This window comes from Rousettus aegyptiacus, unplaced genomic scaffold (genome assembly GCF_014176215.1).
Source record: "Rousettus aegyptiacus isolate mRouAeg1 unplaced genomic scaffold, mRouAeg1.p scaffold_m13_p_10, whole genome shotgun sequence".
Taxonomy (NCBI): Eukaryota; Metazoa; Chordata; class Mammalia; order Chiroptera; family Pteropodidae; genus Rousettus; species Rousettus aegyptiacus.
The window spans coordinates 11,898,037-11,910,720 of NW_023416285.1; the positions used below are offsets into that span (position 1 = coordinate 11,898,037).

A 12,684-nucleotide genomic window follows, 5' to 3' on the forward strand; every position below is an offset into this window, starting at 1 on the left:
AGAAATCACTTGAGTCCAGATACTGTGTTCCCTTCATTAATAAACCCCAGTGTCTAGCACCTCAGAGTAACTGAATAAAGACCCTGAATGAAGCTTCTACCATGACAATAGCAGGAAAATATAGCTATGGCCAGCAGGAAAATATAGCTCAACATCCTTTGATATCACCTGCCTGGCTGTAGTGTGCCCTCTCTACTGAAATCTACCAAGATGAGACTGAGGCTCTAAGAAAAGAATTCTCCTCCCTTCGTGTCCCTGAGGATGCCTGAGAGAGTCCTAGTATCGTTTCCATTCCTTAGCAATTTAGGACATTGTTATATTGGGTGGACTATCAGCAGTTGAATAAGATGTCTAGGATGGTTCATATTATAATTTACTATTGAAAATAGGGGAAGGGACACATATAATAGAGCCCTTAGTATAGCCAGCCACTGTCTAGGAACTTTATATAACTTAAGTTTCATTCGTGATCATGCTGATTGGTCACTACGTTTTGAGGAGGAGAAAAGGAGTATGAACAGTGATACTATAACAGGTGATCAAAAGTGTGTACTCTGGAGTTAGACAGTCAAGGTTCAAGTCTTTACCCTATACCGCGTAAGCTATGTGATTACATAAGCTGCTTAAACGCTCTGAGTCTAGTCTATGGCCATACCACCCTGACCAAGCCCGATCCCATGTGATCTCGGAAGCTAAGCAGGGTCGGGCCTGGATAGTACTTGGATGGGAGACCACCAAGGAAGACCAGGTGCTGTAGGCATAAAAAATAAAAAATAAGAGATTGTAAACTGACAAGGTCCTTGCAATCTGTGAGGTAAATCAAGGGTTACCTCATCCAAAAAAATAAAAATTAAAAAAAAATCTCTCTCAATTTTCTCATCTATGAAATGGAGATGATCCTAGTATGTACATTACAGCCGTATTGAATGATGTGTGATTTGAAAGGGTAAAGGACACTAGACTAGTGCCTGAAGCACAATACATTTTCAGAAAACGTTGACTATTATTATTGTCAATATTGAGGCGAGACCTTTGGGCATCGCAGCTCTAGAATTTAGAGAAGAGTAATGCTGGAAAGTAGAAAGATGAGTTGGCAAAGTAAAATTCTCTTGAATAATTTTATATCCCCAAACATGATTGTGTGTGTGTGTGTGTGTGTGTGTGTGTGTGTGTGTGTGTGTGTGTGTGTGTTTTGGGGGAAGTTGAAAAAAGCAGGAGGAGAGAAAGTGATCTGAGATTTGAGGAAGGGAGCTATATAGCAAAGGAAGTAACTTATCTCATTCGTGCCTCTTATGTGTGGTTATTTGATCCCTAATCCCTCTTTTTTTGGGGGGGAGGAGGAGGGTACATTAAGCAAAGGAATTCACAAGTGGGAAGGATCGCTGACACTCATCCTTCTCCCCTGCCTTGCTGAGAATTCCCAGCAGGGTGTTGCCTTGCCAGTCTGCATGTACTCCCCCACAATCCCTACTCTTACCTGGGTGCTGTTATGCTGAGGTCGCCAACGTGTGTGCTAGGGGCCATGTAAACCCTGCTGAAACACCTGCATATTCTGAATCACCTACAGACTCTGCCAGGATACTACATGGTCTTCTTGCATCTTGCTTCTCTTCACTGCATCTTAGCCCAGATCACAGGTGGGTGTGGACTTCCTCTGTATCCCCAACTTGCAGTTGTCAGAGGATGAGCAGCAGTGTGGGCGCTCTTCACCACAGAGCAGCATTATAACACTTTGTCAGGAGGTTGAGGGGGGAAAAGGTCTCCTATCACACACCAGAGGAGGCAGAGGTAAAACTCGCCTGCCAAAGCTAATGGCATGTTCTTGCTCATCTAAACAGCTTAGATTTTTTCGCGAAAAAGGAACACATGCATGCAAGCTCCCACATGCATAAAAGGAAATTCCATTCTTCATTAGCAGCATTTTCTAGCTTTTATCTCTCGTTTCAACCCAGATTCTTTAATTCTCAGGGCTCCGCTTTCCAGCAACCAATTAATATTTTTTCTGATAAATGTTCCTTTTTGAAAGTAATCTATCTTTGATGTTAAGCTCAACATTTTTCTTCTAACTTCTAAAAGAATTGGAGTGCATAAGAGTAAAGAGCTGGGAAGAAAAATACAATGTGTTATGTCCCTACATCCTGAAATATCAGCTCCAACTAGTTGGATTTAAAGACGTATGATTTTGTCTATCTCATTCATGACACTACTTCATGAAATTAGTTATAATTTTAACATATATTCATATAGGACAAAACAAAAGGGACACAATTTGGAATCCACATTCATACACGTTTTTGCCTGGAGAATGATGAGTGTTTAGCTATGCTCAGTGTTCTCCAAGGAAATTTAAATAACAAACACAAAAGGTGACCTGAGAAGACACAGCATAAAGTTTTGAGTTGTGCTGATTATATCCCATTGGTTGCTGGGAAACCATGGGATACAATACATCTAGAATTTAAAGGAACCTATGATTTTATTTCATTTTATTTTTTGAAGATGAGAGATTATTATCACCATATTTGAACTTCTAATTTAGAAAAGAATGTTGAAATAATACCCCAAATAATTGTGGGGTTTTCTTTTCTTTTCATTTTGAAAGTACATGTGTTGTTTTATTTGGTTTTCTCTACAAAGCATATGCTAGTAGTCACTACACTGGGCTGTATAATGAAGATGCTAGATAAGATGCATAACTTAGCTCCATTCTCACAATGAGAATCTTATTGGGTTTCATCATTAGAGATAATAATGACTCGACCTGATCCACTCTGTTATAGACTCTGGGGCAGAATGGTATTCATTATTTTATTTAATGGCACGCTCCAGGAGTTATATTATAATTACTCTGTAAAAACTTATGCTCTTACTTGAGTTTCATGAACATGCTTCTAGATTAATTTTTCAGTTTATACACACAACCTGAACTTAGAAAACTGTGAAGTTACATGCTTTTTCCAGGCTGTGGTACAATCAAGACATGTCCTGATGATCTTGGTACAGATGCGTTTAGTGTTTCAGGGACACTTTTGATTGTATTTCATTGGAGACATCTGACACGTACAGGTGTTCTCAAAGGATTTGAGGATAAAAGTCCTACAATATTGACTCAAATAAGATAAGTCCCCCATATGATCTGGCAGCTGTGAGGCTATGCACACACTTATAAAATTTGATGCAGGTGTTTATATATTTCAGAGCTAAAAAGGAAAAAACTAGGCCTTCTTATCTTCTCTTTCATTCCTTTGACTTTTCATTCTGTGGGCTCAAATTGAATTCTGTTTTTATATCTTTAATGATGTAAGCATTCAGGGCACAATGAAAAATAAAGGCCTTATTACTTCATAATACGTTTGGAATTGTGCATAATTATGTTCAGTTGATTAGTTGGCTATAGTAATTGCAGGACCATAGAGTGATTGAAATTAGAAATGGAAAAGACCCACTGGGTATCATTATCCTTCTTCCTGTCAAGGAAATATTGTTTTTTGACATGCAGTGTGTGCGTGTGTGTGTGCATGCGTGCATATGTGTATTTGAGAATTTTCTCTTAGCTGTATAAATACACAATTTGATATACTTGTTGAGCAAAATTTGACAGGAACTAAGTATCAAACCAAATGAGATAGAATTAGTGGAATGCTGACCGAAAGGATGGACAGTAACCATAACAGTAGTAGCAGCAACACTAGAAAATATTTATAGAACGCCGACTATATGCCAGACACTGTAACAAAACCATCTCTAATATAAACATCGATCATTCCAATCGGATATTATCATCTCCGTTTTATATGTGAAGAAATGGTGTAAATAAGGATAAATTATTTAAACAAGGACAAACGATTTACAAAAGGTTCTATAGCCATAAGTAGTGGAGCCCAGATTTAAAGTCTGTCTCCCTGCCTCCAAGCCCCACGCTTGCCCCCCACTATGGAAGTGAGGAGAAAAGGTATGTGTTTGCCAGCAACTGCTCCTGCACAGGCCCAGATTTTAATGCAGAGCAGATCGCGAGAAGAGGGAGCGATGCTAAGTGACGTCACCACGATGGCGGAGTGGGAGACCCCAGCCTCCATCTCCCCACAAATAGCAACAAGAGACAGCTATCCATGAATGAGAATTGCTTTGGAAAAGCTCAAGCGTTCACTTCGTAAGCTGCAGCAGCACAGTGGAGCAGACAACCTAGGAACAGCCACCCAGAAAGGGCAGGAAGAGCAGTTTCATTTTGCCTGCATCCCATCCCCCAGGCTGGCACTGCTCGGTGCCAGGAAGGAGCTCCCTGCCCTCCCTGCCCTCCCTGCCCTCGCCGCTGTGAGCTCCCAGCTTCCCAGCCTTTCGGGAACTGCATGGAAGACCTGCTTTGGTATCAACCCAAACCCATCCAGAGTCTGACATAGCCGAGACATCTAGAGACAGAGAAGAGCGAGGAGGAAGGTCAGGGGCTACAAGTGTCAGTCATAGGGTGGAAGGGCCCGTGGTTCCCGGGGCCTGCTCTGCGGAGGACCGCAGCAGCTTTTGACACTAAGGACCTCAATAGCCCTTGTAGATCCTGTGGACCCTCCACAGGTATCATCCCTGAGGAGTCTGTCATAGCCCCCTGGGAACTGCTCCGCAGAAGATTCCACACCTTTCCCCACTGAGGAAACCTGTGGCCCGCAAAGCCACTGCGGACCCTCTGCAGCTTCCTTCTCTGCTGTCTCCAGGGGCTTGTGCGTTTGCAGCTGCCTGAGCTCCTCTCCACCCCCACCCCTTGCCGGAGCCTCCCTGCCCCACCAGTGCTGCTCTGAGTGACCTGGGCTCTGGGCGCCTATATTCATGCCACCTCCAGTAGCCAGCCCCAGCCCCCGTGGTTGTGTACATGCACGATGCCCGTCCAAGCTCCCAGCTCCATGCGGGTGTCCATGCCTAACCCCTACAGCCACACAAGTGCATAGCAACAGCTCAGGCCTCCACAGCTGCTCACGCACCAGCAGCTAGCCCTGACTCCTGTCACAGGCTGCACTGCCACGTGCCTGCAGCTCGCGCCTGCAGCCGCACACTTGCAATCCTTTGGCCCTGACTCCTGTCACCTGCACCCATCACAGCGTATGCTCTAGCAGCTAGCCGCCACAACTGGGCAAATAAATACACGCCGACAGCCTGGGCCCCTGCAGCTGCTCTCGTGCCCAGATATGGTCCTGACTCCTGCACCTGGGCTGCACTGCCAATAAAATTATAGCCAAATAGAGTTGGAAGCAGGGACAGAAATTAGGGAAGCTGTTAGTTATTAATCACGTACTGGCCACTGGGGACCAATTGTTATAGAAGTTTTTATTTAGCTTCCTGGATTGTCACTGGAGATGGCAGATTGGCTTTCTGCAGGTCTGACAGCAGGCTGGCTTCCTGGGCGGTTTATTGCAGATAAGGTGGTTGGTCTCCCGGGCAGCTTCCTGAAGGCTGTGGGTCAGAGTTTTATTTTTATATCTGGTCTGGCTATTGTCTGTTTGTATAGTCAGTCTCTAAGTGTTGAAGGTTGCCAACCTTTTTGGCACCAGGAAGTGGGGCTCCTATGAGAATCTAATGCCTGGTGATCTGAGGTGGAGCTGAGGCGGTGATGCTAGCGCTGGGGAGCGGCTGCAAACACAGATGGAGCTTTACTCACTCCTGCTGTGCGGCCTGGTTCCTAACAGGCCACAGACTGGTACTGGTCCATGGCCCAGGGTTTGGGGGCTCCGGGTCTAAGGGGAAGGCATGGGGTGGCTTTCTGTGGGGTGTATATGAAGCTTGACTATGTGGGCTGTGGTGTCTACACACATTAGCATGAGGCCCTTTCTGTATAGGATGAAGCTAGACGTGAAAAGAAAATGGGATTATCTTTATTTAAGTGTTTTCATCTTTCTTACAACTTCTAATATTCAGCCATATAATATGTGGCCCTCCACTTATATACTCTTGTCCTGCACTCTGCAAATGTAGGGAGCAAACCTGTACTTAAGTCCCATAGTCTTAGGAAAAAAAATCGAAATACCGAGGCAGCCTCTCCAGTTATCAGCACGTGATCTCACTTGTACTTGAACACCACTGTCTGAATGAAAATGGTCCCTTCAGGTCAAGGCCAGCTTTATAATTTATGAGGCCCCATGCAACATGAAAATGCAAGGTCTCTTGTTGAAAAAGCTAGAAAAAAAGTGTTAAAGGAGCTGAAATGTGAAGTTTTTTGCTCCCATGGGCTTTCTCTCAAACCTTCATGGTGTTCTTTATTTTCCATTTCATGTCATTCTAAGTAAAGAAAAATTTTTTTAAATCAAATTATTAGCAAATATTTTGATATTCATCTTTACATTGTACAATATCAGTTTCAAGTGCAACCGTAAGAGCATTTATCTCATGTGTAAAATTCCCAAAGTTACGTAACTTGTTTGACAGCACATGCGCACGTATTAACAACGAGACTCGGACAATGAGAGGAGGAGCATCGTTGATCCCACGAGATCATTGGTGCCGAGAGTTCAGTTTATGATACTAGTGAGACTGCTGTATGGACTTCTTGAATTAACTTTTGCAGTTAATGGAAGACTTTGCAGAAAGCAGGGGATCCCACAGGAACAGATAGTTCTAGAACATTAGGAAATTTGGGCCATCTGTTACTATGATGTCTTTTTTTACTCATGGGATAGTGAACACGATGGGCATTTGGAATAAATACGAAATTAAAAAAATGGGATAATAATCACTTCTTTATGTTTCTTTCAAATGCATCACCAAAATGTGCATGCTAGACACCATCATTCTTTCCTGCTCACTTTTTAAATAGGGCTTTTGAGTCTCTCTCTTTATTTTTTAACAGCTCTATGGAGATATAATTTACATACTGTAAAATTTACCTGTAATAACTGCACTCTTCAATGATTTTTAATACATTTACAGAGTTGTGCAGCCATCCCAACAAGTCAGCTTTTGAACATTTCCATCAACACTAATAGTTCCCTTGTGTCTCTTCGCAGGCATCCATTGATCTGTTTTCTGTCTTTATGAATTGCTTTTCTGGAAATTCTGACAATATGTGTAGTCATTTGGCGTCTTCACCAAGCATAATGGTGTTGAGGCTACTCCATGCTTTATTATGTAAAAGTAATCCATTCCTTTTTATTACTGACTAGTATTCCATCGTATGGCTATACCATATTTTATCTATTTACCAGTTGATGATATTTGGATTGTTCCCATCTTGAGCAATTATGAATAATGCTACTATGGTCATTTGCATCTTTGAGTAGACGTACGTTTTTATTTCTCTCAAGTAAATACCTAAGGATAGAATTTCTGGGTTATGTAGTAACTCCTTAACTTTTTAAGAAACTGTCACATTGGTTCCCAAAGTTTCCAAACTGTTCTCTTACCAGCAAAGTACAGGATATCTGCTTTTTCCAGATGTTGGCTAACATTTCATGCAGTCTGTCTTTTCGATTATCATTAACTGCTGTGCAGCAGTAGCTCATTGTGATTTTAATTTGCTTTTCCCTGATGATTACTGATGTTAAAAATTTTTTTATGCTTTTATCAAACATAGGTATATACTTTTTTTATGTCTACCCAAATTTTTTGTCCAGTTTTTTATTGGATTATTCAGCTTCTTACTTAATTTCAAAAATTCTTTTTCTATCCTAGATGTAAGCCTTTTTGTTGTATATGGTTTACAAATACTTTATCCTAGTATGTATATTGCCTTATCATGATTTAACTATATTTCGAAGAGCAAAAGATTTTAATTTTGATGAAATTTATCAAAAATATCCAATTTATCAATTTTTAAAAATGTATTCTGCTTTCGATGCCATCTTTAAAAATATTTGTCTAATCCAAAGTCACAAAGATTACCTTCTATGTTTTCTTCTAGAATTTTTTTAGTTTTAGCTCTGACACTTAGGTCTGTGAGCCACTTTGATTTAATATTTATAGATGGCATGAAGTATGACTCAAAGTTTATATTTTTGGCATATGACTATCCCATTGTCTTGCCCCTTTCATGTCTCCATTGATTTCCACTCAAATTTGACCATAAATGTGAGGGTTTAAGTTCTTCTGCATTACATTTAATCTCTTCTCTGCTATGTTAAGAATTCTAGCTCTCAGGGACAAAGAGTGGCTGAATAGCCAACAATACTGCCAACGCCAATATTTTTTTGTTCGTTTTTAAAAGTGATACACTGAAAGGCTGACTGGAAGCTCTGGGCAAGAGTGAAGCATCTCCACGGTGGGCTTTATTTTGATGAGAGGTGGCTGCACTCTGTCATGGAGGAACCCCTCAGATGCCATATCTATTGATTTTCTGTTCTTAGGTTTCGGTTTCACCATAAAGGGATTCTCCTGTCGCCAGGCCGTTCAGGGAGCTAAGAGGAGAAAGGGGCTGTGTCTCTCTTTGTTTCTAGATCATCCCCCTTTTCGTGGCTGCGCCTCCTCCGTAACTGAGCCTCGGGTTCCTGGGTCCTCAGCCTCTCTCGGGAATGTCTCCATGGAATTAGCAGCCATTCTTGAGCTGGAGAAAGAGAAGGACCACTCCCCAGCAGCTTCGGAGGGTGGAAGCGGAGGTGTGCTGAGGCCAGTTTGCCCGGTTTGCTGGGATGGTCATGCTCATTGCTTCCTAATTCTGTGTCAGTAGCATTATGTTAGAAGGTTGACATTAGCCATGGTAGGACTATTTATACCATGGAGAAAGGCAAACAGGGCTTTTGTGGGGTAAGATGGGGGCAAGTAGGGAGCTGAGTATCAGCACGCTGTTAGCACTTGCTCCTCATTAGACAGATTTTCAAAAAACCCTCTAGTTTTTAGCCCCATCTACGATCCTGCTTTTCAGTTTGGGAATTCTAGAGACCGAATCTGCTTGCTTTTGGGGGCTGTCTCTCATGTTTTTCTCTGTTCTGCTAAGTTCCTTACCAATTGTCCATTTGTTTCCCATCCTCCCGAAATTTATGGCTGTTACCTCTTTCCCCACAGTCTTTGCCCTTGTGAGTTTATCCCTATATTGTTATTTTAACAGAATAAGAGAGAGAAGCATTGATGGAGCATAAGTAAATGAGCATTCACTTGACCATGTTTAATTTTAACTTCCTCTCTTAGTTGTAAAATGTTCTATGCACGTGAAGATACACACAGACACTATGCCCTGTCTTTTGCTCCCTCAGATCTACTCTGTAGATATTAAAATGGGTTTAAAGACAGTCTTTTCATGTTTTACTGAATTTCATTGTGAAGAGAGATGCAATGAAATGGGGTTCCTTCATTTAAAAGAGTAAAATGTAACACATTACCCGACAGGATGTACTCCAAGATGTTAAAACGTTAAATCTTGACTACCACTGCTGGTGGGACCTCTCGGTTTTTGCTTCTCTCAGTCTTTGTAATATACCTACGATAACTCTTCATTTTTTAAGAAGTTAGAAAAAAGTCAAAGTTGCTTGAAGTTGATTAAAACACACACCCAGGAAACCAAAACATGTTAACTTCGAATGATTCGTGAGTTTACTAAATTGAGAAAAGCGGATGTAGCATTAGAACATACCCCGATTCTAATGTCTAATTCCAGGGCATGTTGTGTAGTTCTGGCCTGCTCCCTCAAGTGTACCTGTTCTTTTTTTTTTTTTTTTTTTTGGGGGGGGGGTGTTACTAAAAGTAGAATGTGGCGGTAAGGGGAAAGTTGCAAACAGCTGTCACTTGGAGTTTCACGTCTCTCTGAGTAAATCAAGGAAGACATTACTGCTCCGCCAGAGCAGGTGAGGGTGTCCGAACAGGCTGAGCACACACGTGTGGACAGTAACGCAAAAGCTTTCCATTTGTCATTATAAACTCCTGGAATGGCAATACCACTAGCCCTTTTTCTGCGAAAGTATGTGATTTTGAAACACAGGGACTTCCTTCGTACACTAAAGAAAAATGAGGAGAATACAATAAAAAAAAAAAAAAAAGACCCTCTAATTTCCTGGTAATTCCAATTTCCCAGCCCCAGTCCCTCCCAGGATTGCCCAGTGTTTTAATCGTAGTGGAGTTTTCTAGCCCTACTGGCTACCGTTCCCACCTGACAGCTTTCTTCTTATATGTCAGTGTTAAGAGAACTTAATTAGAATACATCTGGACTGGCTAGAAAATGAGTGGCCAGAATCCATTTTGAGTGACAGCTTTCAAATGCTGCCAAAGATCAAAAACCCAGATCTGGAAACAAGTAGGATTTGCAGAGGCCAAGGAGGATGGATCTCTATGTCAGCTGTCCCGAGAGGACCCGTTTCTCAGATGCTCCCAGAGGACTAGTCATTGATATTCTTTCTGGGCTACACTCCTGAGGCCAAATGCCAGACCATTAGCTCCAGGGCAGCCCTGGCCGGAAGGGAAGGGCGTTTAGCAGAATCCAGATAGTCTGCCAGGGACTCCACACACTAGGAGCTTGACATATAGTAATATGCTTACTTAACGGTAGTAAATCCCTTGTAGAAATGAGAGGTAGTCGGGGTGGTTACTTTGGTCTCTGCAAATCTCTAAGAGAAAAAATTAGTTCACAGGATCTATGGAGTGGGACTAAATTAAACTTCATGTGCTACAGTTAGGGTCTAAGCTTTGATCTGCCCAGCAAGAGAAGAAGTAGGCACGGAGGTTATGTGATTAAAATAGGACAGAGGCACCGAGCTTGTTAGGATCTCAGCTAACACGGGCGTGTGTGGCCTTGAGCGGGCTGACTATGTTCACTCGTGTTGCAACCCTTGTCATAAAAGACGTGGTCAGTATGCTCCCTTTAATGCCTCCTAATCTTAATGTTTTCCTTTTCCTTTGAGCTTTTAATATTTTCTCAAAAGTCGATTTTAATCGATCTCCTTAATCAGAGTTGCTTCTCCTCTTCGAAATTACTTCCCTTTGACAATATCTTAATAGTAACTAAGGCATCCATGCAGAAAATTAGAAATGTATGACCCGCCCACCTCCCATCCTCATCCCCCACGTGGTGTGCGCACCCTTGGCTGTAGCCCAAGGATTTAAGCGAGGCAGGGGGATGCCTTTAAGAAATAAGAAACTTTATTACAGTTGCCACATCATTCTTGAAATTCATTCCCTCTCTTCCTCCTCCTCCTTCTCAGCCTTCTTCTCTTTCTTTTTCTTCACAAATATTTATTAAGCTACTAAGAAAGAGGCTCTGTGCTAGGTGTTAGGAAGAAATATAGAGATCAGAGCAGTACACCGTTTCTGTTCTAAAGAAATGCTCCATCCGTTAAGGGAGTTGCTAAGACATTGTAATTGAAGATTCAGGTTTTGGAGCCAAAAAAAATCTATGTTCCAATCTTGCTTTTCTACTTCCTGGCTGTAGGTTCTTGGGATAATTATATACCCTTAATACACCTGTGTTTTCTCAGCTGTAAAGTGGAATTAATCATAATGATACCTTTCTTATATGGTCGGTGTGTGGATTAAATGATATAGAAGAGTGTCCGATACATTTTAAGCACTTAGAAATAATGGCTGTTGTTTGGGAAAATAGGTTAAAGATACAAATAATCTAAATAGCATAAAATTAACATACGAGTAAAAATAATAAAAATGAAATGACTGCAAAGAATGAGTTATTAAGGAAAATTTTAAGGAAGGCACACACGGTAGCATAAATCCTACAAAAATAGGTAACTCTTACAGTTCAAAAAGACAGAACTAAATTAAGTGTCCTCAAAACTTTTCCCATGAGAGTCAAAAAGTAGTACGGTGCTTCATTTCCCTATTGTTAACACCAAGACTCACTGTCACCTTTAATGCTGCCATATTCGAAGTGAACAGACAAGCGTCCAAGATAATGTGGATGCTGGGAGACATTCGAATCTGTAAAAAAGTGCAACATGTCGGAAAGGTGGCACCCACTGTGAGGCTGTCAGGAACGTACATGAGATAAGCAAGAGGCAGTCAGGAGATGGCCCCTCGAAAATGTCCTTCTTGTAAAACTCGGTGTTGAAAATGTATCTGTGATATTGCAATGCACAGAAAACTGAGGAATCAGGAGACTCTGGTCGTGATGCAAAACAGTGACCCGGAGTAAGAATATTCCGTGTTGTCAGCCTTAAATTGAGAACCAGCAGGCTCTGATTCTAATCAGTAGCTCCTTATTTTATTTAAAAATATTAGCGCTGGACCAGGTGCTCTTGGAAGGAAGGGAACTTGCCTCTTATTTTGTTATCTCTCCATGGGACCCAGCACGGTGCTGAGCACCTTTGCATCCTAGAAGGAATCTTAAAGAATAGATGGTTGGTCCAGAGCTTTTTCTCTATAAACTTTAGACCCTCAACAAATATGTTGGTTGAATTTAAGGATTGAGAAGGGTACTTAGGACAAAAAAGAATGTAAGATGCAACATTCTTTGTTTTGATCCATAGCAGGCCTGATGATAGACAATAAGAGAAATTATCTCATTGCATACAAATAAATTTTGACTATTGGTCCAGGTATATATTCTATAACATTTTTTAAAAAGATGGAATCAATTTTATTTGCATCCTGGATCTTACTTCCCAGGGTCTAGAGTAAAGGATGAAATCAAATTTCCTGATGAACAAAGTTGGGAACTGGATTCTAGAGCTGAAATAATTTCATTAAGTTGATATTCATAATGATTATTAATATTTGTATAGTATTTAATAGTCTACTTATTTCTTCATTCAAGATACATTTAGCATCTGCTTA

At 41.3% G+C, this 12,684-nt stretch overlaps 1 protein-coding gene and 1 non-coding gene across 3 annotated transcripts in view; both read left to right on the forward strand.

Moving 5' to 3' along the window:
* Positions 1-12,684, forward strand: part of LOC107498299 (cytosolic beta-glucosidase) — a 187,188-nt gene that overhangs the window by 51,471 nt on the left and 123,033 nt on the right. The window lies entirely within an intron of this gene.
* Positions 642-760, forward strand: LOC118608779. The gene has a single exon (XR_004953180.1). It is a non-coding gene; the product is annotated as a 5S ribosomal RNA (ribosomal RNA).